The sequence below is a fragment of the Diceros bicornis genome, chromosome 3 (assembly GCF_020826845.1).
Source record: "Diceros bicornis minor isolate mBicDic1 chromosome 3, mDicBic1.mat.cur, whole genome shotgun sequence".
NCBI classification, from domain to species: Eukaryota; Metazoa; Chordata; class Mammalia; order Perissodactyla; family Rhinocerotidae; genus Diceros; species Diceros bicornis.
The window spans coordinates 44,598,579-44,625,468 of NC_080742.1; the positions used below are offsets into that span (position 1 = coordinate 44,598,579).

Sequence of the window (26,890 nt, forward strand, 5' to 3'; positions counted from 1 at the left end):
AAGAAAGATCTGATCACATAGGGCTTGTGAGGGCCCTGGCTTTTACTCTGAACAAAATGGCCAGCCATTGTAGGGTTTTCAGCAGAGGATCTTGTGATCTGAATTAGTTTAGGACCAAGGTAGTCTCATTGAGAAAGACATTGGCTTATACTATACTGTTAGAGGTGGAGTTACAGTAGTGGTCATATTATTGACCAAAAAAAAAAAAATTTCAGGATATGTTGAAGATAGATCCAATAGAATTTCCTGATGAAGTTGGTGAAGAGACTGTGAGAGAATGGAAGGAGTGAAAGATGACTTGGGCCTGAGCAACTGGAAGGATAGAGTTGCCAACAACGAATATGGAGAAGACTACAGATGGTTTGAGGAGGATATCAGGAGTTCATTTTTAGACATGGTAACTTTGAGATATCTTTTAGACATACAAGTAGACATTGCTTGCCAGCAGGTGGGTATATGAGTCTACAGTTCAGGAGAGAGGTCCAGAATGGAGATATATATTTTAGAATTACCAAGACATAGTGATATTTATGATGAGATTAGATGAGTTCACCAAGGGAGTCACTATAGATAGAGTAAAGGACCAAGGACTAAATCCTGGGGAACTCCAGAATTAAGAGGTCAGAGGAGGGGCCGGCCCCATGGCCTAGTGGTCAAGTTCAGCATGCTCCGCTTTGGGGGCCCAGGTTCGGTTCCCAGGCGCGGACCTACACCACTCGTTGGCCGTGCTGTGGTGGCGACCCACATACAAAATAGAGGAAGATTAACACAGATGTTAGCTCAGGGTGAATCTTCCTCCGGGGGAAAAAAAAAAAGAGGTAAGGGAGGAGAAAAGGAACCAGCAAATGGGACCAAGAAGCAACAGCCAGTCCAACAGGAAGAAACCTAAGCGTGTAGTGCCTGTGTCCTCTAAACCAAGTGAAGAATGTGTATCAAAAGGGATCCAATTACTAAAATATATCTATTACCATCAGCACAAGTAGGTGTGATGTGATTCAATCTTGCTGTACCCCTAGTTTTTTTTTTTAATTCTATTTTTATACTGGAAAATGATAATTTTTTGTTGAAAATTTAGCATGCTAAATTCTTGTTTTTTTGTTGCTCAAGTTTCGAACAGAGAATCAACATTGATTTAAATTGCTTTAAGAACTAGATTTGGTGTTAGTAGCTTTTCTATGGTGATTCTGTATTTATTTGACCCATTATTTACAGTAATTGATGGTGCAATGTCTTAGTAAGCTGCCCATCATACTTCTTCTACGAGGCTAAATTGAAATGTATTTCATTTGAGGAAAAAGAAATTAAACTTCTCATCCTTCTTATGATCACTTTTGTTATTATTAGCATCTTTTATAAATAACACTTATTTTGTGTGTGCTTCATTTTCTCTTATGCCTGTGCATGTTAAAAGATTAAGCATTTGACCTGAAATTATCAAATAATCCTTTGTAATAACTGTGATTAAAAATTATACAGGAATTTATTTCAAGTGGTGACTAATATATGGAAGTTTACACTCTTCTTAGTGAATTTGTCCATGTATTTTATTCAAGGATATCAAGTATTCATACACCAAGTACATGAAGGATTATAGATGAAAAACATAAATTTTTAGTAATGCAATTTTGCCCTCTAGGAAAAGGGCTAGATTTAAAAAAAAAAAATTTTGAGTCTGCAGAATATTTTGAAATTAATTTGCATATATGTGTGTATATTTATGTTGCCTTTTGCTTCTGGTCTCCAGTACAATCTTCTTAGTTGCCATCTCAGGAGTAGGCTTTACGGTACCAACAAATTGCTGTAACAAAGTAAAAAAAAAAAATCAAAAACTACAAACCTAGTGAACCAGACTGCTGAGAAGAACAGAGCTGAATAAACACAAGCTTCCCTTTCTACAGTGACTGTTCCAAACTAAGCAGAAGCTGCTTCTTTATTTCAGGGAAGGAAAAATAATGACCCGGTTTTCTTTATTTTTCTGGTGAGCAATTTAACTGCTACCTCCAGTTGGCATATGATCCCACTCCTTTTATTGGAATGTGGCTATATAACTGTAGGTACAGCACTCTTCACCACAATGTATATTTTCTTTACCACAATGTATATTTTGAGCCATATTTACCAACACAGGTATTTAGGTTTTCTCTGAGGTGTGGTCTTGAAGCAATTGTGCAGAGAGAAATTTGCCACTAAAACTGAAGGTACAACCTTTTCCAGGCATTTCAGTGTGTGTTATGTGTGTTTGTAGAATTATCATCAAGGAGAGAAGATTATTCTCCCAGATGGCATTACCTTAATAGAAACTGCTAATATGCACATGCTTGAAAACCACTTCTAATCCAAATGTACTGGCAGCATGTTATTTTCAGAAGTGGTTGAATTAACTCTTCGAACCTTTTATTTTATTATCTTCTACTTTTGAACTGGACTTTTTGAAAGATAATAGCTATCCTCAATAAGTGATGCTCGGAGTATTGTGCGTGTGCATCATTGTGTGTATTTGCGTTGTGTGTAAACCATTGTGTGTTTTGGCATGGCCCGAGTCAGCAGGAAGGCTCCAGGGTTGAGGCTGCTTTCATCCTATGCTACACCCTCACAACCTTCCTGTTTTACGATAATTCTGAAACCTAATGCTCCTGCCACTTTTAACTCCGAACTGTGTTTATTTGCCTGTGGCCTGTTTTATTGTAAAATAAAAGTCTTAAGAACCCCATATTTTTAGGGTGTTTTTTTCCCCGAGAACAGTATGGTCGTCTTAAAGACTAAATGACTGTGTTTTAATGGTGTGTAAAGATTTAGTGAAAAATAAATCATGGCGATTTTGTTTTAAGAAGAAACTTTTAAAGGTAATACCTGCTGCAGACTTCAAAAAGTCCAATGAAACAATTAAGAACAAACTGTACTTGTGTGAATGTAGCATTCTGTTCTGCACTTTCCATAATGTGTTAAGTCTTAAGCTTCAGAAGATTATGCTTTAATTCCAGGTGACCATTGGTAGGGGATTAGAGCCACAATTATTTAAAAGTAAGTTTTCACAGATCTTGAATGTCTCTAGGAATTTTTCCCCCCCGTGGCAAGTGATAGAGGGAATTAAAGCTGATTTGCTTTCTCTGCCAATGTAAGCAATTAGATAGATGGCTGCCATTGCTTTTATTTCACAGACTGGCAGCTTACAGCCTCATCGTTTTCTGGTAATGCCCTTGATGGTGATGCATGGTAAGTAGTAAAGTAAATAATAAGACAGTTGGTGAAGTGCTTTGAACATTTTACTTGTATTTGAAATTTTACTGATTTTCATTTTAATCTATCAAGAGGTATTCAATGTATGTTTATAACATATCTAGCATACCTGTGTTCTAGGTGTGATGAAGGTAACAGATGTGTAAAATACCATCTTTTCCTCAGAGAACTTACAGTCTAGCTCAGTATTTCTTAAGAAGGGAGAGTGGGGGCACTATTGGCATTTTAGACCAGATGAATCTTTGTTGTGTGGGAATGTTGCACACACTGAAGGAAGTTAAGCCTCCCTGCCCCTGACCATTGAATGTCAGTAGTACCATTAGTTATTGTGACAATGAAAAATATATTCATATATTTATCAGATATCCCCTAGAGAGGCTATTAACTGTTCCTGAGAACAGTTGGAGGGGCTGAAGTATACTCTACATGGATAGACAGTGATTATATAAGTCTGTTGTTGGAACTATGTTAAAGGACTGAAACATACCATAAAAGTTGAGAAAAGACAGGAAAAAAGGCTGGGGCAGTTGCCCCTATTTATAACAAGTTATGTTACAGATTACTTTTCAAGTTCATGCTGATCTTTCTGCTATGACTATCCTTTTTTTAATCCCTACTTTTTATTCTCCTGGCTACCTCCTACTTAATCATCAAGGTAAACTACATTGTTAGAGCTTCCAAGAAGCCTTCATTAACTTTCTGTTTTCTCAGACTGGGTTGGGTGATTTCTATCTTGGTTCTTACAGATCCTTGGGCATATCTCTATCATTGTCTTCCAGCATTATATTGACATCATCTGTTATGGGTCAGTTATAGCTGTTCACAAGATTGTATGCTGGGACTGGCCGGGTTGCATAGGGGTTAAGTTCCTGTGCTCTGCTTCGGCGGCTCAGAGTTCACTGGTTCGGATCCTGGGTGCGGACTTACGCACCACTCATCAAGCTATGCTGAGGCGGCATCCCACATAGAGCAACTAGAAGGATGTACAGCTATGACACACAACTATCTACTGGAGCTTTGGGGAGAAAAAAGGAAAAAAGGAGGAAGATTGGCGACAGATGTTAGCTCAGGGCCAATCTTCCTCAAAAAAAAAAAAAAAAAGAAGAGGGGCCGGCCCGGTGGTGCAAGCGGTTAAGTGCCTGTGCTCCGCTGCTGCGGCCCGGGGTTCACAGGTTCAGACCCCGGGCGCACACCGACGCACTGCTTGTTAAGCCATGCTGTGGTGGTGTCCCATATAAAGTAGAGGATGAAGGGCACGGATGTTAGCTCAGGGCCAATCTTCTTCAAGAAAAAAGGGGAGGATTGGCATCAGATGTTAGTTCAGGGCTAGTCCTCCTCACAAAAAAAAAAAAAAAGAACAGAGTGCTCTAGCGTATTAAATAAAAAAAAAGATTGGATGCTTATTGTGGGCAGAAACTATGCTATCCATCTTTCCCACCTAGTTAAATTCTATGTGTGTAGTAGTAAATGTTTAATAAGCTGACTTGAACTTGACAGGTAAATAATGGAAGCACGTAAAGGTATGTAGTTTCATTGTTTCTTGACATCAAATAAAAATTATGTTCAAAAGTCTCCTTTACTGTTTAACTATGCTCATTTAAAAAAATTCTCATGCCCTAGTGTTGGAAATGGAATTTGGTACAATGCTTTTGGAAAGTCATTTGGCAGTAGGTATCAAGAGATTTATAAGTTCATGGCATTTGATTCATTAATTCCATTTCTGGGAACCTCTCCTAGGGAAACAATTCTAATTATAGAAAAAGTCTTATGCACAAAAGTCTCCATTTCAGCATAGTTACTTATAGCAAAAAAATTGGGAAGTCTTCATCAAATCTGGGTAATAAAAATGAGGACTTTGCTAATTTTCAACAAATCAATTCTAATGGACAATTTGGGGGAATTGTGTGTAAATATGATCTGGCTTTTAGACAAGATGAAATTATTCTGAAATAGAAAGATGGAGATTTTTAACCCAGAAAAATAATATAGCTACAAAATAGTATGAATATCTCATTTTAGTACACATATACAGACACAAATACATTCATACAAATATGTGTATACATAAAAGATCCAACAGAATATATTAAGATCTTAACATTTAACAGAGGTTGACAGTGGTAACCTCTAGGTGTTAGGAATTGATATTTATATTTTCTGATTTTTATTTGTATTTCCTAATTTTCTACCCTACCCATTACACAGGTGTAATAATAAGGGAAATTTTTTAAAACAAGGAATTGAAAGCAATTAAAATGTGGGAAAGTAACATAATGGTTAAATTAATTATTATAGGTCTACATTCTAGATTATTTCATTATATTTATGTAAAGTTTTAATAACATGATAAGTGTTTCTATAATAATATTGAGTGAAAAGAGTAAGGTGAAATTTTTTTTACATAGTTTGGTCTCATTATGTACATACTCTAAAAGTAGATCTCACAGTTGTTTCTAGATGATAAAATCCTGAAGTTTTATTTTCTTGTTTTTTTATAATGAATATATAATGGTTTTTATTTGGAGAAAGTATATTTTATCAAAAATTATATTAGAAGAGCTCTAGTATGTGTTTCAGAAGTTTAAGGATATTGTCTCAGGCAGTTCAAAAAAAGTTATAGTTACAAATCATGACTGTATTTTTAAAAAACTAATACTTTGTGCTAAAATATATGTTAGGAGGGGATTATATTATGTCTTCTGTAAGGATGGGGTAAGAATCTACAAATTTCTTGCAGGCAAAAATGGTTACAAAGATTTGTGTAAATTCAGCATTAAGTTGGGCTCCTTAATATCAGTTTTCATTAAATCATTCATTCAATAATTATTCATAGAGCATGGACTTGGGTGCGAGGGATTCAGAAATAAGAAATGTTAAGAGGAGACAACACCTTGGAAGAGGAGACATAAAATTGACTGTTGTCTTACCTTTTGGCCAAAAATGGGAAGAAAGTTAAATTCTCTTATAACAGCAATATCATATGTAATCAAAAGTCCAAAAATTTTTACTATCTAGGTAATATTTACTGAATTTCCAGATGTTCTCTCAGCTCTTTAATTAGGTTCCCTGATTTCTCTCTCATTCCAATGTTCAAGTCAGCAGCCAAATGCCACATATGGAAAAATGTTCCTCTGGAAGTAAATTGAATATTTTAAAATTGACTGTCACTTATCTTAATATTTAACTCAATAAAACTTCTGTTTCTGAATGTTTCCCCACACATTTTCATGTGTCTGTTAAGTTGTTGGTAATGCTACATAATTCAGCAGAAAACTAAATGGATTCTACCTCATTTAAAATGGTTTTGGGGTAGCCATTCTAAGAATGATAAATCATTCTTTGGAGTAACTGAATAAATCTAGTAAGTACCGTTTGATTTTTTATTAGTTTAACCATCTTTATATACTTCCTATATGGTAAATTCAGAGAGCCATTAATATTATATTTGTTCAGAGAGCTTCTGAATATCTTTTCACAAGAAAATCTACCTGGGAATCCAGTCGATTCAAGAGGAATCTCATTAGCATTTTAGTTTTAAGTGAAGACAGAATATTCTGTGCTAAAATTTCCAACTACTTTATGAATAGCATGATTATGGTTATTTTTTTAAAGCCAGAAGAAGCTATTTTGGAGTCCTGTTAGTTCAACATTATAGATCTATTCTCCATGTGATATTAACTTAAAATTTAAAAAGCAGATGTAGGTCAAAGGAGATTCTACAAACACTTTTGGTGTTTTATCCTGGGGCTTTAACAACTTTAAAGCAGTGGCAAGATGGTGAGTTTTTCTTTATATCCATCCTAAATACTACTGATATATTTCAAAGTCATCTTTTCCTAAATTTTCTCTATTACAAGTGAAAATAAAAATATAATTCTTATGCTTGTTCTTTATTTCAGCAATAGTATCTGTTTTGTCCATAATACATCGAGACAGAAACATAACATTTCACGAAAGGTAGACCTCATGAAGAATACACAAGAAACTGTTAATAGGGATTTCTTATAGGAGTAGTAGTGGGAGGTAAGGAGTGAGAAAGAGGGATTTTGTCCTACTTTATCTCTTGTACTGTTGAAATATTTTGCCATGAACATCGTGCTACTTTTATAATTTAAAACAAGAACATGAAATTTTATTTACACACAAATTATAAGTTTAAATTAGGCTTTTGGCATATTATGAGCTTAATAAATATTGAATTAAATTTAAGCATTTACTTGCATTTATTTCAGTTTTTACAAGTGTGCCTACCACCTACTGAACTTGAAAGAATCTAGCATTAAAAATTTTTAACAATATATGAGACCTGGAATAAACAAGTGCAAACACTTTAAACATCTTAGAAAGCTTTTTAAAGAATGTTCTTATATTTGTTAAACTTTGGCCCTCAGATACAGAAAGCATTTCTTTTCAGAATAAACCAAAATTACTGGATACAGTCTTTGCCATATAGAACTTAATGTAATCAGTTTCTGACCCAATCATTAATGGTTATTCTTCTCCTGTTATACATATTTCATTTTCAGAATCCTCAGAAAACACACTCATTTTCCTACTACTAAAAATAAATAAACATAACAATTTATTCCTAATTGCAGTATGTTTCCAATTATTGGTGTTTCTTTCACAGGCCATGATAAGTAAAGGAACTGGAGAGATATAAGAGGTAAAAGGTGAGAAGAATGATGTCCTGAGAACTTTGTTCTGCCGAGGTCATCTAAGATCTATATATATCAGGGCTCATTTCCAGACTGCATTTCAGGACTAATCCCCTAATCTATACACCATACTCTGTAGATGTGGAAACTGAGGTTATGCCTTGCCTAACACACTAATACTTGGTTCTGATGTGCCAAGATCATCTGTGGATTTAGTCCTTCTTTGAGCTAATTTTTTTCTCACAACTATTGTAACTTTTTATTAAACACATGGGATTTGCAGGGTGCCATCAGAAAACCGATTTCTTCTCTTTCCCCTCTGCCGATTCAAACTAGTACTGGAGGAGAAGTCTGACCTACTAGTGGGATGAACTGTAGGCTCCATGACTTTTCTAGTCTTTCTCAGGTAAATAAAAGTCCTATAGGCACTGTAACCCTAGATTGTTTCAGTTCAGTAATTATCAATATAACAATCACACTTAATTCAGAGTAAAAGTTTCTCAACTCAGCTCAGATCAGCTGCATGGATAACCCTGAAAAAGAAAAGAAAGGCATGGTCAGCTTCCCTGGTTTTCCCAGCTTTTGGCTTCTATCCCTCCTCTGTCAGCTTCATAAAAGTGTGAAGTTGGGGAGTAGTGAGGAGAGGTATGGAGGCAGGAAATGTGTTGGATTAGGAAATAGTCTTATATTCTCCTGTGAGCGGACATCCCTGCTTTGGACAGTTGATTAAATTGGCTCTTTCCCTTGTCGGTGCTTATTGGGGTTCAGTGACTCGCAGTTCCCTGAATTAAGTGGTATACTCCCCACTTGGCCAATTACAACTGCTCCTTCACACTTTGGACATCAGCCTGTACACCTCTGGAATATTCCTGCTAGAGTCTCTTTGACCAATTAGGTGTCCCTCATGGGCAGATTCTAAGACAGTGCCAGGACAGTCTTGTTCTTCTCCTTCTCTCCTGGCCCAAATCTGGTCTACCCAATGCACCCACACCTTAGACGTGCGCCGTCTTTTCCTAAGTGGGTTCAATTACCTTCTCACGCTTGGCTTTCATCCTTCAGACTTCTTAGACTTGAGTCAGAAACCAGTCCACCTTATCTCCAAAACTTCAGGAAACGTATCAAGCTCTCTAAGTGTGTTCTTTGAAGCTCTTCTCACTAATTTTGAGGTGAGGGACAAGCAAAGCCTTACATCACTAAGGAGGAGGGGGTGGGGATGGGGAATACATTGACACTCTCCCTCAAGAAATTCTCCATCTCTTTTCTTCAACTCTTTAGCCAGTTTTACTATAGCTCTTTTATACCTTTGAGTGTTAAGGAGCTAAGGATCCCCACACTAGTTTTCAGTTTATTCCTTTGCGGTCCTGCATGGGTAGTCTAGAATGTGAGAGTAGTTGGCACCTATTTTCCTGGGGCCTTAGCCAAAATGGAGACAACTATTTAGTAACAGCTTTGGGAATATAACTTTTTTTTAACTTTTCTGTAGTCTATGAGATACTTTTTCATTCAAATATCACATTCTAAGGTCTGTTTGTTTTGTATTTGCTTGTTAGAAGCAGTAATGCTGGCTGCACTACCTAAATATAAACTTAGATACTAAAGATGGACCAAGATGACCCAAATCTTGTAATTTTCTTATATTTATTTTGATTGATTATTCATTCACTTGAATAGATAATATGTAACATGATATGAAATCTAATATATGCTAAAGAATATATAATAAGTACATTTTCCTTGTGCTCCAATATCACTGACACTTTGCCTTTCCAAGAGGCAAATATTTTATTTATTAGTTATTTTAAAAATTAATTTGTCAAGCATTTCTGGAAATCTCAAGGTTCATGTGGATAATTATAAAAAATAATTTCCTAATTGTGCTCAGACTGATTTGACTTAGCTTTCCACATATGTGAACTCTCAGCTGAGAAATGTTGAGCATGGAACATAACTGTGCTGAACCTTGGTATTCTGTAAAATGGAAATGATAATACTAAAGACCTTACAGAGCTGTGAGAATTAACCGAGCGAAATAGATTTAAAGGCATTAGTACAGTGTCTATAACAGAATAGTCACTCAATCAACATTCATTTTTTTAAGTCCTAAGCTCTTTGTCATGTAATATTAGCTTCTACTTCCTCCCTACACTCAACACTTGCCACTCTGTCACCAACATCCTTTGTCCTCTGTGACAATAATTACTTGAAGTTTCCTGCATATACCCAGCTCCAAAGCCTTCCTGTGTAAAGTGCGCCCATGGTGCCTTGTGAATATCTCTGACATAGTGCTTCCTCACTATAGCGTAAATTGAGTATTTACTTTATTCCCCAATTTAGTGCTTTGTTCAGTGTTTTGGCACTCGATACAGTGATTGGCACACCATAAATAGTGTGTATTTGTTGAATGAGTGAATGCACAAATTAAGCGACCTAGCTGAGGGCCAGTTCTGTTTTGATAGTGGGGAAATGGACAAAGGTGAAATATTTTGATGATATGAGTATTGTGGGGACCATGGGACTTAGCTCACCTAGAATCAGAGAGGGAGCATTAAGTGGATGGGAAGAAAGAAGATGTTAAAGAGAAGGCAAGAGGCAAAGGGGAAGGCCATGGAAGTCAAATTACACATTTAGAAGTTTTGCTTGAACCCTACCTTGTCTTATCCTCTCGTCAAGGCATTAGAAAGAAAGTGGCTCTTCAGTTAAGATACGAGCCCTTGAAGCAGACCCCCTATGTCCCTACATACTGTATCAGTTAGCCCCAGAAAGCCTAAAGTGTCGGGAAAAAAAAGGAACAAGAAAATGAATCATTTTTCTCACTCATGTGAAAGACTTGAACCCTTGGTTAAAAAGATGGAGTCAATATTTGTGGTGGCATTTTTTTTTTTATTGGTGACGAAGATCAGCCCTGAGCTAACATCTGATGCCGATCCTCCTCTTTTTTGCCGAGGAAGACTCGCCCTGAGCTAACATCCGTGCCCATCTTCCTCTACTTTATATGGGTCACCGCCACAGCATGGCGTGACACGTGGTGTGTCAGTGTGCACCCGGGATCCGAACCCACGAACCCCAGGCCATTGAAGCAGAGCGCGTGCACTTAAATGCTTGCGCCACTGGGCAGGCCCTGTGGTGGTGTTTTAAGTTGATGTTTTCACACATGCATCTCCAAAAGAAGCTGGTAATAGTATGTACTGAATTAAAAATGTAACCTTAACAGCTAGAGTGAGAACATTAATAAGGCATTGGCAACTTTCACTTTGCATACTTTTAAATTTCTAAAGGAAATGTAATAGTTCCTAAGTGATTATCTTTTATATTTCTGAAATGAACAAATATTTTCTTCTAACTTTTTCTTATTCCTAGATCTCACTATATTTAAACAATTTTATTAGATTGCTTTAACAGCTTAAGTGAAATATACCATAAAATTTACTCATTTAACGTGTACAATTCGATGTTTGTTTTTTTTTTGTGTGTGTGTGAGGAAGATCAGCCCTGAGCTAACATCCATGCCAATCCTCCTCTTTTTGCTGAGGAAGACTGGCCCCGGGCTAACATCCGTGCCCATCTTCCTCCACTTTATATGGGACACTGCCACAGCATGGCCTGACAAGTGGTGCCTCAGTGCGCGCCCGGCATCCGAACCTGGGCCGCCAACAGTGGAGCATGCACACTTAACCACTGCGCCACGGGGCAGGCCCCTCGATGATTTTTAGTATATTCACAGAGTTGTGCAAACATCACCACAATCCAATTTTGAATACTTTTGTCTCCCCTAAAAAAAAACTCGTATCTATTAGCAGTCATTTCCCATTTCCCTCCTCCCAGCCATAAACAAACACTAATCTATATTTTGTCTCTATAAATTTGCCTGTTTTGGACATTTGATATAATTGGAATCATACAATATTTGGTCTTCTCTGATTGGCTTCCTTTGCTCAGCATAATGTTTTTAAGAAAACATATTGTCATGTATTAATACTTCATTTATTTTTACTATTGCTGAATAATATTCCCTTGTATGGATATGCCACATTTTATTTATCAGTTCATCAGTTGATGGACATTTGGGTTGTTCTATCTTTTGGCTATTATGAATAATACTGCTATGAACATCCTTGTATAAGTTTTTGTGTGGACATGTTTTTCATTTCTCTTATTGTATATATCTAGAAGTGGAATAACTGGGTTATAAGTGCTTGTCAGCACTTGTTATAATCTATCTTTTTGATTATAGCCATTCTAGTGGGTGTGAAGTGGTATATCATTGTGGTTTTAATTTGCATTGCCCTGAAGACTAATGATATTGAGTATCTTTTCAAGTGCTTATTGGTCATTTGTTTATCTTCCTTGAAGAAAAGTCTTTTCAAGTCCTTTGCCCATTTTTTAATTGGGTTCTTTGTATTTTTGTTGTTGAGTTTAAACTCTTACAAGTTTATTTTATATATTCTGAATACTAGACCCTTATCAGATATATGATGTGTAAATATTTTCTTCCGGTTGGTGGATAGATGTTATCATTTTCAGCACGAAAGTTTAAATTTTGATGTGGACCGATTTATCTGTTTTTCTCTGTCACTTGTACTTTTTATTTTATCTAAGAAAGCATTGCCTTAAGCCGAGGTCACAAGGGATTTACTCCTATGATGTCTTTTAAGAGTTTTATAGTTTTAGCTCTACATTTAGGTCTATGATCCATTTTGAGTTAATTTTTGGTGTATGGTGGGAGGTAAGATTCTAACTTCATTTTTTTGCATTTAGATATCTAGTTGTTTCAGCACCATTTATTGAAAAACCTATTCTTTCCCCACTGAATTGTCTTAACACTCTTGTGGAAAAATAATTGACCGAAAAAATAAGTTTTTTTTGTTTCTAGACTCTTAGTTCTATTTCATTGATCTCTACATCTGTCCTTATGCCAGCACTCTGCTGTCTTGATTATTGTAGTTTCGAGGTCAGGAAGTGTGAGGCCTCTGTGTTGTTGTTCCTTTTCAAGATTGTTTTGGCTATTCTGGGTCCCTTCCATTTCCATATGAATTCTAAGATCAGCCTGTCAATTTCTGCAAACAAACAAACAAAATGAAACCGGGAATTTGATAGGGATTGCATTGAATCTGTGGATCAATTTGGGGAGTATTGCTATCTTAGTAATAGTAAGTCTTCCAGTCTACCAACATGGGATCTATTTCCATTTATTCAAATTTCCTTTAATTTCTTTCCAAAATGGTTTATAATTTCAGTGTATAAGTGTTGCAGTTGGTGTAATTTATGCCTAAGAATTTTATTCTTTTTTGATGTAGGTTTTTATTGATCTTTTACTTAGTTTGATTGTATTTACTGATCAAAAGTTTCCAAGAATTTCTAAATATATTATAATGTGGTTTCATAGAGTTAGAAAACTTGTGTGAGGACTAAGAAAATAGTTTACGGTCATAAGTCACTTAATGACAGGGATACATTCTGAGAAATGTCTCATTAGGTGATTTTGTCCTTGTGCGAACATCGGTGTACTTACACAAACGTAGATGGTCTAGCCTACTACACACCTAGACTATTTGGTACTCATCTTATGGGACCACCATCGTATATGTGGTCTGTTATTGACAGAGAGGTTATTATGCGGTGCATGACTGTATTACCATTTATGTGCCCCCATTTTTGCTGTCAAAAGATTTGCTGTTTTAAGAAAAAAAAATTATATGTTCATTTGCCCTCTGATTTTAAAATTAAAAAAGTTCAATGTTGCCATAGCAATGCTACCCTAATCTAAATATATCAGTGATTTTTTTTAAAAAGAATTCCTATTTGTTTCATACAGTTGGTTTTCAAATCTTGCTGACTACACCTTCAAGACCTCTCTTAAATTCATCCCTTTCTCTCTATTCTATCTGTTTTGGAAGCGCTGATTATTCATTGTTGTCTTATTGTCTTCTTTTGTTGTTGCTATTAGCTTTTTTGTTATTTCCCCATCCTCCGGCCTCTAATATCTTGTACTCGGAAGCTTTCTTATGACCCCTACAGACAGAATTATTTTTTCCTACTTCTGTGATTTCATAATGTATTTAAGTTGCTAACACAGTGCCTTTCATAGAGAAAACTCTCAAAAATGGCACCTATCAACATTGCTCATTATCTATTCAAATCCTTAATATAGCCTATATTGTATTCTATACCTTTTATATGTTTTTTCTCCATCTGTTCCCTCAAATTCCCACCCTGCTTAGATTGAAAATCTTTTGATAGCAACAACTTGTTGTTACTCCTAACCTTTCTAACTTCAGGGCCTGAATAGTTTAGAAACAAGAAAACTAAGTTAAGTTCTAAGAGTACAACTGAAAAAAAAATTGCCTGTGATTACAAATTAATTAATCGGCTTGCTTTCCTGTCTGTCAAATTGTGAATAATATTAACTTGGTGAGAGCTTTATAGATCAATAAATGAGATATTACAGTTTGCTCAAGTTTGAGGTGGTCCTTTTTTTGACTTGCCTATTCCTCTTAAACTTCCAAATTTATATGTATTTTTAGAAAGGAATTAAATTCCTGGCTTTATTTTGCAATTTGATTTTATCTATTCTATTTGCATAATGAGGGGAAGCTGGCATATAGCAATCTAAGCTAAGAATAAATTAAGTGCTCAATTCTAATGTACAAAAACAGAATTTAAGATGCCAATTTTTAAGAACAGTTTTTTCGTTCTGAATAACAATTACATGCACTACAATATTTATGTTCGTTCCAGTTATTTTGAACCGCGTGCTTATGATGTTCATTGGGTCTCTATTCCTAATTCTTTTGGTTGAGGTACCACTTTTGTACTAATATTGTACCAATAGGATATTAAAATACAATTCAGAGTATTCATGATTGTAATTTTGTATCTTTTTTTTTTTTCTTGCAAGACATAGGAAGTGCCATTCTCTAGAAAGTTATTTTTAAGCTCATCTTTGGGCTCCACTGCTGCCTCTGCTTCCCCTGTTTAAACTGTAAAGTCCGTGAATATAAGGATCATGTCTTAGTTCTCTTTATGTCTCAAATGCCTAGGCCAACATTGAATGAGCGTATTTTTTAAAGTATCCCATGGTTTGTTTATCATATAATTTAAAATCAAGAATCCAAATATTGTTCAAAGGGAGGAGAATTTCTGAAAGTAATTTTTTTCTTAGCATCTTAACATCCAAACTCTACTTGCTCACAAGATGACTTAATCAGCACCATATCAGAGACAGCTTGCTGTGTTTACCATTGTTAGTTGGGCCAGCATATGTCCAAAACAGTTGGAATGAGAAAAACAGCATTGATTTGAAGCCAAACTAGAGAGAGAGGGGGGAATAAAAGAGTTCTTTAGCTATTGAACAGGACCAAATGCTTTGGACAGTATAGGGTACTCCTGTAGGAAAAAAAAGGAGGATTCTTTCAGTCAAAAACAAAAAAAAGGGTTAGTTCATATCTAAATGCACTGAAATAATAAAAATAAATTGGTGATATGGCTTTAATTTTACTTATAGAAGCATTTGCAAGTAATGTTATCTTTTTACGTTAACCAAAAAAGAGAATTCTTAAGATATTTAAATGGTGGATAATTTTTTTTTCAGTATTACTTTTCAACTTTAGTTGGTTTTCAAGTTCCTAATTACTGGCAATTTTCTCTTTATTAAGCAGTGTGGGTGCCTTTGAATATCCGTCACATTTCATGGGATCTGAATAATATTTCTGATTTTTCTCCATTGGCTGTTGTATTGCTGTATAGAAGCACTTTGTAAGTGAGGAAAATATTTATTCTTATTTTCATAAGTAGTGGACTACAAAATGTAGATATTTTTGTTCATACACCTCACTGAGAAACAACTCTTGTAGAAAAAGATGTTTTCATTGAAACAGAACGTGGAAAGTAATGTTTTGCTGTTTAAAATGGAAGGTTTGAGGAGAAGTTTCCAAACACCACAATCAGGGAATAAAACAATTTTGACCTTAATTGAGTTATGGACAAAGTTAGGGCAAAGTCTGCCCTAGGGTAAAACTTAATTAGATAAAGCTTTTCTGAAGGAGTTCCTGCTTTCCATTCTCGTCATTTTCTCCTGTTTGGTAGGAGTCCCTCTCTTCCTTCTTAGGAGCCCTTGTTTCTCTATGGTCAGAAACTGCTCTACTGGTTATTGATTTACCCAAAGAGGTCGATGAAGGCCAACAGTAATTGCCTCTCTCGTGAGACAGACTTTCTGATGGAGACTAATATATATTCTGTATAATTTGAGGGTGGGAGAGAATAACGTTGGCACTAGAAAGAGTCTGGGGAATCATTACTTCAGTCTCTTTGTTTTATTTGTTTTATACACAAGGAACCCAAGGCCCACAGAAGAGGACTGATCAAGATTAGAACTGAGGACTCAGTTTTCTTACTGCCAGGTTCTTCTTCTATCCTTCCACAAGATATTGGGCACTAGCCAGTGATTGAAGGAAGACGGATGGATAGATTAATTTATTCATTTATTTATTCTCTATAACAACTATGTCCCATGATTAAGAGAATCAAGTAAGACAAAGACTTGGTTTTAACAACATGATGTTACTGATGAGTTTGGGGAAAGCATTTTCAGAGCAGCATAAAAGGTGGAAACTAGGTATGTACCCTGGGACCTGGAGGTCAGAGCAGACAGAGGAGGGATGTACTGTTCAAAATCAGAATCCCTCAGTCTCTGAGGCTTGGTTATCAGGTCAAGTATGTCAGGCCTGGCTTCCTCTTTGCTGACGATGAGTTTTTCTTAGGAGGTGCGTTAGTCATTTATGCAAATGGACATCTGCTGTGCCAGCCCTACCTGTACTCCAGACATTCCCAGAAATTTCTGAACCTTGGCTTTGACTAAATCCTGCGTCCTGCCAAATTTACCTTGAGAGGAATAAACCCAACTGAACAGCCTACATAAATCTAATAGAGACATGCCTAACGTGGCAGGTTGAATTTCCTTCCTGACCAAAGGAATCACAGGGGGTTCTATCTCCTTGTGTCTTCCCCTACCCTCACAGGGATAGGAAACCTGAATAACTCCTATACAAGTATATTTTTCTTAGGATAAAGAAAAATTGCATCCATTTCTTGTTCTCTCTTATTTCTTTTGTTTAATCAAGGTAATATTTCCTTTTTTTTTATTTCAAGGATTACAAATTCCAAACCATTGATTTCGAGCATTTTTTAAAAAACTGGAACTTAAAATTTTGTATAACAAATGAGTTCTCAAGCTGCTGAATCTCCTCTGCTGGTCTGATCTAAGTTATATTATGACTTCTGTGGAAAATAAAATTGAAACCATTGGATTCAGAAAGGCTTTGCTGAGCTCTATGATTAGCAATGTATTTCCTATGATCTTGGGTTACATTAATTTAAAATTACATTAATATCTGGAAGAACATTTGGGTAACTATTTTTTTCCATAGTTTTTTTTTTTTTTCTACAATGCCTAACTACTAGGGCTATTTTGTTTGAGGCACCGAATTTCTTTAGTGGTTTGGCTACAGATCTATCAGGAGAGTATAATAGCCAACCTTGTAGTAGTATTATTGTAGCTTTGAGGTACATGTGATGTTTCTTTAAAACCTCAAGGTTTTAAAATATTCAATATAAACTAAATCAACCCACACATTATTAACAAAAATTCTAATGTCAAATAAACACAATATCCTGTAATTTCCAGCATTCCTTTCTTAAACTCATTCAAATGTTGATATCTATAAGATGTACTGGCCTTTTGAGTATATATAGTGTATTGTTTATATATATATAGTTTATATTATTATATGGAATAATAGATATGGAATTATATAGCAACTGCTACACAGATGGGAGCAGTCTATGTCCTTTCCTTTATTTTGTTAAAAGAAATTTCAGTTGAACAAATATTTGTTCTAGATCTTGCTTCATGCAGGGTATGTTATCTCTGCCTCATGGAGAAGAGATAAATTAGAAGAACCCACCTGAATCTTTTAGTATGGAATATGATACAGTGGCTTTCATTTAATATCATTCTAAATTGATATTTACCATGACTTTAAGTAAGCAAGAAAAAAAGTAGTACTTAGAAAAGACGTTGTGTACATGACTTTGGAAAAACTAACTGTAACCTGTCTAGTGCTCCTTATCCTCACCCGTAAAATGGCAATAATAATAAGGCTGCTGTATTAAATGAAAGAAATCTATGCAAAAATTGTAGCTAGTGCTCAGCACATATTGCTCACTTAAAAATGCCATCGTTCTCATTTATATCTTTGTTTTCCAGTTAACTGCTTAATGCAAAGAGCAAGCAACAAAGTCTAAAATTAATATATCAATCCGAAGAAAATACTTAGACCTCCTTGTACATGGTGTTTTCCTTATCGGCATATTCTGCTTCCTAATTATGTTTTATTTTAGATGAAATAAACTATGGTAATTTTCAACCTTCTACGTTAAACCAGTAGGGTGGGATGTAGAGAGGTGGCTTGGGAATTTGTTTGTCACAGGGAAGTGCCACTGGGTGAGAATAAAATTGGTTGCAGATTCTCTGCAGCAGGGTTTGACAGACTTTTCCTGTTAGGGGCAGATAGTAAATATTTTAGGCTTTGCAGATTGTACTGCCTCTATTGCACTGAACTCTGACTTTGTAGTGCGAAAGCAGCCATAGACAATGTGTAAATGAATGATAGTAACTGTGTTCCAATAAAACTTTATTTATGAAAACTGAAATTTGAATTTCATATAATTTTCACATGTCATGAAATGTTTTTCTTTTTTTCTTTAACCATTTAAGAATATGAAAATTATTCTTAGGTAGCAGGCAGTGGAAAAACAGGGGTGGGCTGGATTTGGCCTGTGAGCCATAGTTTGCTGACCCCTGCTCTGCGGAGTCCTGTTCATTTTTAATACTTTAAGTAACTTCTTATACTTTCATTTGTACAAATTGTACCACTTCAAATTGTAGACTGATCATCTCAAAGCTGTGCTTAAAATATTGAGATGCATTCTGTAATGCTGACGGTTCTCTGAATACAGGCTATTTCTATAAACACATACTATGAGTTCTACCAGAAATAGAAATTTTAATGACAGTCTAATTAAATAGAAGCCACAGAGAAAAATTATTACATTTTCTTATGCCAAATTGTGAATGTCTTTAATGCACAAATATAGACGCATTGATTTCTATTTATTTATGTATTTTTAAAAATTAGATTTTTCTGATAACTTCAGGCTTTTCTTTGAGGTAGACCCTTCCACTTACCTAATAAGTTGTGCCTTAATGGCTAGTGATCATCTCTCGTAAAGCACAGGGAATCATGAACCAAATAAAGCTCTGAAATAAGAAAAAAATAAACCACCACAATCTATCCTGTCAAATCTTTTCTCATACTGTCAAAAAACAGCTGCCTCTTCCTTTTTTGTTACTACTTTCTTCAATTAAAAAAGTAATCTAAAATTTTATGAACAATACATTCAAACTTCATTAACACTGTTTACAGTTAATTATGATTCAATATCTCTACCTCTGATACAGTCCAATGGGATTTAGTTAATCAAGTACTAACAATGACTTCATTATTAGGCAGTCTTTACCTGTGAGTTAGTAGATACAGATTGGAGAGTAAGATGAATTTTAAAAAATTGTCTAGACCGAACAGAATTTTCTATAGCTAAAAGAAAAGGGTAAAATACCAAATTTGTAATTCCTAAATACAGAATTGTTTCTAAAAAGACTATTGAAACACACATGTTAAGAAAGATGTTTGGTCTTACCTGAAAATACACAAACGTGTCAAAATATGCAGAAATGTGTTCTGTTACTCATCGCTCCATGTTATGTATCGGAAATTACAAGTAAATGCTTTCCTTTACCTCTAAAAATAAAAATACGTAATATTATTTTAACAGAAAACTGTGCAGTCTCATTTATATCCAGGCATACTCCAAAGTGAACTGCGTGGAAATTAAGTTGGATACCTGTTTTGTAGCACTAAAGGGAATAAAAGTGGAGTGGCCAAAGTCATGGACTCTGGAGCTGGATGGTGTGTGCTTTAATTCTTGGTGTACCAATTAGTAGCTGTGTGACGTTGGCCAAGTTCCTCCGGGGCCTCCATTTTCCTCGTCTGTGAATGAGGATCGTAATCATGTCTACCCCACAGGTTACCAGATAGTGCAGCCTCATAGTGTGGTAAAGAAGAACAAATGACTTAACATTGATTTTATAAAGCATTCAGAACAGTGTTTGGCACATAGTAAGTGCTGTATTGATGTTGCTTCATAATTTAAATTAAAAGAGAACCACAGTCCAGAACGACCAACATTATGGTATTAGTTTTTGCTCTTCTCCAAGTTTAGAAAGTCAGATTTGGAATCGGCATAGGGAAGTCACATTTTATTAGAATGTTCAAGCCCTGGAAACTTTGTGTAATTCCAAGCCTGCATAATTATTTTAAAACTCACATATCCAAACCCCTTCCTGACAAAGGATGGTGGGTATTTCTACTTAACAGCAAAAGTGGTGCCACCATGTGGCAATAACATAAACACAGGTGCCAATGCATTTGTCTGGCTAGGTTTGAAATTGTCCCATCTTTGATAAACTTTTATTTTTTAACATTTACTTTTTTCTCCCAAAATGTATGTAAGAAGTGAAATTTTATTAATTATTTCCAATTCAAAAATTCCAAATTCCCATAATTCCATGAAACAGTAATACATTGTTTTTTGAAAGAGCAATAATGTAATTTGCCTCTAATTTGAATTTAGCAAATAAAGAAATAATGCAGTTAGAACAGTGTTTTTCAAACTGAATTCCACAGAGTCTGAATTCCCAGGGGAAAGGGCCAGAGAGGAAGTGAGGGGGCGGGACATCAGTTCCTCCTTAATGGTCGCACTCGTGCTGGTTTTATATGTTGGAACTATTCATAAGATTTTATTTGAAGAAAAGTGTCCAGTTGTTTAAAGAAATATTTTTGCTTTTAAAAAGCCAGTGCCATCCTATATTAGAAGGTTTTAGTGGGACTTTAAGACTTTTTGTTTGTAATAAAGATTTCCTCAGAACTTAGGAAACAACTGAGATCTGGAGAAGAAAAGGAAAAAAGTGCCTTGGTTGAAGTCCTATTCCCGTCTGCAGGATTGAAGGTTAGAGGGTTGAAAAGGAAAAGGCCCGTTTTGAATCAAAGAGGAAAAGGAGAGAAGCATCATACATGACATTTCTGCTCTTTTTCTCCTCTTACTTTCTTGCACCTTTTAATATATGCTGTTATCCTGAATAGATTAAGCATTGAAGCTTTCAGAAAATTTTTTTTTATTGGTAGAAGGTAATTGCTGGCAGGACACAAGAACCAATAAAAACTCTTTTTTTCTATCAAAACAGAACACAGTTACATACTTCTGCGTAAAACGAGGGGTCCTGATAGAAGAGTGGGAACGTATTCTTTGAAATAAGTTTATTTGCTGAATAAACAAATGTGATTTGTTCACAAAGAGTGTTGTTAGAGAGGGGTAGCTGCTGAGAGGGTCATTTATTCAATCAATATTCATTAAACTTAAACTTATTTATGAAACTTATATTACGTATCAGATGATGGACTGGATTCTGGAGTTAGAAAGGAATCCCCTGCCTCAAATATTAGGTTTTAATAGAGGAGGAAGTTTTGTTAGCCATTTGCAAATAGTAATAATTTAGTACATGTCTGTAACCTAGAAGAAAATATAAGTTGTAGAAAAAAATATGGGGAAGGAGACAGTTTGTCTCACCTCCTTTGTAGTTCTTATAAAAGTCAGTTTGCTCTAGATCCCAGATGAGTGTTATATGTGGCTAGACAAATAACTCTTTTTAGATTAATACCTATATTTTCTATTTTAAAACACTAAAATTTCTCATCTACTGAAGGTTCCATTTACAGGCACCATTATATCAGATTAAATTTTTATCTCAAGTTACAAAATAATTTGGATTACGTTCTTAGCTCCCATACCTTGAAGTCGCATGAGTTGGCTTAATTTTGTTTCCATACGGCAAGAAGCTCAGTTAAGCTTTTACTTGGTCTCAAATAGTGAAGAACTAGCAACACTGCAGTACTTTAGAACTAAGTGGGTATTACAAATGAGTTGGCAATTCATGTTTGTGTTATGGTTTGTTATGACTGCTTAATTCAAAAGCATATTTGCAGAGAGGGAATTTGAATTAAGTAAATCAAAATAGTAAGGCTGTGATTAAAAAGTTAGCTTTCTTTAACTTAAATGTTGATATTTCAAGGCCTACTGATATTTTAGTCGTTTGTGGTTATTTTTGTTTCCTGTTCAGACCCCTGGGAAATAAGAGAATAGTAAATCAAAGCCTAGATTGCTTCTTGCATTTATTTTCTTTTCATTTATGCCATGTATTAGTGCACTTTAAAGAAACTAAAGACATGTATACATTGAATAGAATTACTTTGAGGAAGAATTGTGTTTCTGGGCTAATCAATTTAAATAATTCTTGTTATAAAAATTGTTCATTTAATGTTTTATAAATTACTAATTTTTTTAATTTCATGCTGATGCTGTCGTGTTAGTAGTAGAAAGTCAGCTAAGAATATTTGTATTACTAAAGTGAAATTTGCGCAGCATTGTTATCAAACTGAGGTTGTATTACTTGTTTTCCCATTTCCCATTTTTGATATTAGGCACATTCAAATTCATTAATTTTCTTTTTCAGAAAAAAGGTGCCTTCCACGACTGAAATGATACTACACATTTCATTGAAGAGCCTTCAATAAAAGGCACTTCAGCATTTTAGAAAAATCAATTATGGGTTATTTTAGATAAAATGTTAAAGAATTTTGATTAAACAGTTTTAAGTGGATTTATTGTTTTCTATTTACATTTAGTAATTTAATTCTTCATTTTTCATATTGGAGATCTGAAAAAAAATTCTTAGCTTACAGTTTATCAGTTCTGGTCTAATTTTCTAATAATATAACATGTGGTAATCATTCATGAATTAGGCCATATTGTTTAGATAATTCATATTGTGGCCTGTTCTTGGTGATCCCTACTGAGGCAAACAGCATAGATGAGTAAGTTTTATTTTCCTCAGTGCTTCCTACCCCACTTTGGTGTTTGTCACCTGTCAGCATACTGAGTTTTAAGAGGCACATTGGGACCTGGGAAATGTGAAATGACACTTTAGGTGGAAAATTTTTTTAGATTGTTTTTTTGAAACATTTATTCACTATTGCCAGAAACTCATTCACTTATCAATAATTTATGCAGTCAAGTAATATTCATCTGGACTTCAGACAGTCAAAAAGCCCTACTAAGTAATTGCTTTAGAATTTCAATTGGGTATGTGTGTATGTGTATATGCATGTGTGCACATGTGTTTCTAAGTTTATTCCCATATGATTCTCATGACTGTCCTTCATTCATTTATTCCTTCATTCATTCCAGGTATGCATTGAGGCATTACTATATTTTTATGCTGTACTAGGCACTGAAAATATAGTCCCTTCTCTCCTAGAACTTAGAATAATGGTGAAGAGAGACAATTAAACAAATGTTATGAAAAGAATTGCAAAATTTAATGGGAAAATGCAATAAGACCCAGAAAGACATTCTACATTAAGTCATTTTTAGCTAAGCTATGAAGGATAAATAAGAATCAGTCTAGAAAAATGGAATGCATTTTAGGAAAAGATAACATGTGAGGAGTCTCTGAGACTTAGGAGAGCACAGTGTTTAAGGAACTGCAAGAAGGCAGTGTGACTCAAGTGAAGGAGAGTAGGTGGTGCTGAGGCTGGAAACACAGGCAGAAAGCGCACCGTAGAGGGAGAGGACAGCCGTGTAAAAGTTTGGGTTTTAGCTGGGAAAGTGACAGAGGACTGCTTTAGTAAAACGGGCAGTGGCAGTGGCAAGATCTTGATGAATTAAAAAAATATTTAAGTGTAGAAAAGATCATTTCTGTCAATTGAATATGGATGATAAAAGGGAGAGAGAGGAGTCAAGTATCACTTCCATGTTGTCCTCTGGCTGCGATAACTGAGAGCAGAGGTGCTGAAGAAAGAGCAGTTATGACAGCTAAATGGAGAGTGCCGGTAATAGTTATACTTATGGGTCCCAAGTTTGGAATAGATGTTTAGGCTGGAGATAGAATTGTCACCATATGGGAAGCAAATAAAGTTCTGAGAATGGAAGAGATCACCATGGAGAGTCCTGGAGAGAAAATAGAAGGCCCAGGTGGGATTCTGGAGCACCAGCATCATTGCCCTTAATGCATTACCTTTTCTACATGGGTTTATGTTGATCTGCATCAGAAGATGGGTTCCTTGAAGGCTATTCCTTACTTCTCTTGTTGACTAAAAACTGTTTTGGCATTTAACAGGGCTATACAAGTATTTGCTGAATAAAGGAGTGAATGAAAAATGATATGTCAACCTGATGATACTATAAAAACAATGACTTCAATGTTATTTTAGATACATACATATATGTATCTAAATACATGCAGCCTAAACAGTCTCTGATACTTTATTTAGATAGTATAATACTTAAGAATTTATACTGCAGTATAGTTATTGAGACAAAGAACTAGAGGAACAGGATACAAACAGGCCATCAGGCATGGCCCCGTCCTCAGTTAGCGTTGTGCTATGATGTAACCAACAGGATATAAAGAATAAAAATGTAAGTAAAATTATAAAATTGTATTTGTTTGGTTCCATATCATTGTTATGAGAAGGGAGTGGCAAGTGGTAGCAGGATTTCAGAGAAGAAATTGAAGAGAAGGAAATATCATGGTGGTTTAAATGAATTTAAATCAATTTCATGGAGTTGAAGGAGGAAAAAGAATTAAGTTCTATTTATGTCCCAAAGCCCATGGGTTCTATGTGAAAAACTCTCTCCGGCGATCAACATAATGACAAGGAAGTGGCAGTGAAGTTAGAATCACAAAAGCTAGGTATCCCCCATTGCTGTATGAAAACTCTTTAAGATTCAAGGTGGGATTGACATCCCACACATAAAGTGGTATGGTTAGGACAAAGACTATAATGTGCTACTTATGGATCTTCTTCCGCCCATCTTCTAAGACGGGCGGAAGAAGATCAGTTTCTGTTCAAGAAGGCTCACAATGAAAGCTGTGCTTATGTTAGCTGACCAGATGACCAGTAGAATTGCATATGTGCGTACAAAGAGTTTAATACACGGAGACAGTACACCGGATAACTTCCTCATTGGTAATGGGTGTAACTGTTATTCCTTATTGATTTTGGTTTGGCCAGAAAGTACAGAAATAACAGGACAAGGCAGCACATACCATACAGAGAAGATGATAATCTCTCTGGCACTACCTGACAAGCTAGCATCAGTGCACACCTTGGTATTGAGCAGAGTTTCAGAGATGACATGGTATCGTTAGGAACATGTTGATGTATTTTAATAAAACCAGCCTGCCCTGACAAAAAAACAAAACAGAACAAAAAAAAAACAATACGAAAAGATTAGTAAAAGAATATGTCTATTCCTGCTGAAGTTTTCTACAAATTCCTGCAGAATTTGCCATGTACTTAAACTATTATTATAGGCTACACTTGGAGGAAGCCCTGATGGCATGTATCTGAGGCAGCTATTCCACATTCTTTTCTGAACCCTGGACTCCCGATATGACTGCATATTTGATTGGACAGTGTTAAAGCAGAAAACAGCACAGCAGGCGGCCTTTTCCAGTGGGCAGAGTCAGCAGGCCCAAACTCACACAGATTTCTGTGTGTGAAAAGAGGAACAGAAGAAGCTGAACAGATGATCAGAGCAACGTTTGTTTCTCCCCAGATGTAGAAATTGTAGTTCATATGTCCACTTGCCTGTGGTTGTGGACAACCGTTGCTTTGATATAAAGAACTTAATTTCTGTATAAACTGGCTCCTGGTAGCATTGGTGATAGCTACTGTAGCTACAGTAGCTCAGTTGTAGCTACTGTAACTATGAATATTAATTGAGACAGTTAAACATGGTTTCAGTTTTTATTGCATTTTTTCAAGTTTCAATTTTTAACTAAATTGGCACATACAAATTGGTGGTGAGATTGTGCCTATGCCAATTTATCATGAAAACCTGTGTTTTTCACAATGCTGCTTTCAGATCTCATCTAAGAGCAACAGTATGAACAGTCTTCAGCCATAGTCGTGATAGTTGTAAATGGTCAAAACTACATTCTCAGAATTTTTCCATCCGTAGAATTTGCAAGTTGTTCACCTAATGTTTTAATGGATGGCTTCTCATTTGTAAGCCAGCTGATAAAGTAGCAACCAAGGATTCCTGTCTTTGAGCATGTGAAAATTCTCCCTACTTACCTGTGCTATAAATAATAGCATCTGAAGTGAAGAATTAGAATGGCTACCAGATTATTCTTAGTACTCTGAATTAACTCATTAATGGTCTTAGTATTTAAAAAAAACATTTGTCACAGAAACTTAATTATGACTGAACAGGTATATATGTTGCTTAAATAAATGTAATTATCATAAGCATCTATATAATCTGAGATTTTTATTTTGAAATGAGAGCTTTTTTGTTTCCATGTTCATTAAAAACTGTTTCTACAAAAAATTACATGAGTTCATAAATGCTAAACAGAAGAAGGAATAACTAACTATCAAAGAGCATTTAAGAAAGACACTGAAGAAAGAATGAACAGGACTTAGTAAAGTAATAATTAAGACTAGTTAATATATATGTGGAAATGTTGTGACTGGGCATTTGGTATTAGAATAATACATAATATAAATATAACATATATGTTGGCATATATTTGAAAACTGAGACAAACAGAGTGAGTCCAAATAAAATGATGAGGTCTTGAGATCTGTTAAGAAGATATGATTTGTCTATAACTAAGCTAACAGTAATGTTTGTTGTCATCAACTTCCTTCTAACTTAGGTATCACTGGCCACCTGTTCTAAGTAATTGTAAGGAATTTGCATGTTCCTAGACAAGAAATGTTGTGAACAGGGATGATTCTATTTCCCCACTG

The 26,890-nt window shown here is 35.3% G+C and overlaps 1 protein-coding gene and 1 pseudogene across 6 annotated transcripts in view; both read left to right on the plus strand.

Annotated features, from left to right (window-relative positions):
* HDAC9 (histone deacetylase 9) overlaps positions 1–26,890 on the plus strand; it is an 809,523-nt gene that overhangs the window by 377,129 nt on the left and 405,504 nt on the right. The gene's annotated exons all lie outside the window — the stretch shown is intronic.
* LOC131422704 (casein kinase I-like) lies at positions 278–25,632 on the plus strand (annotated as a pseudogene).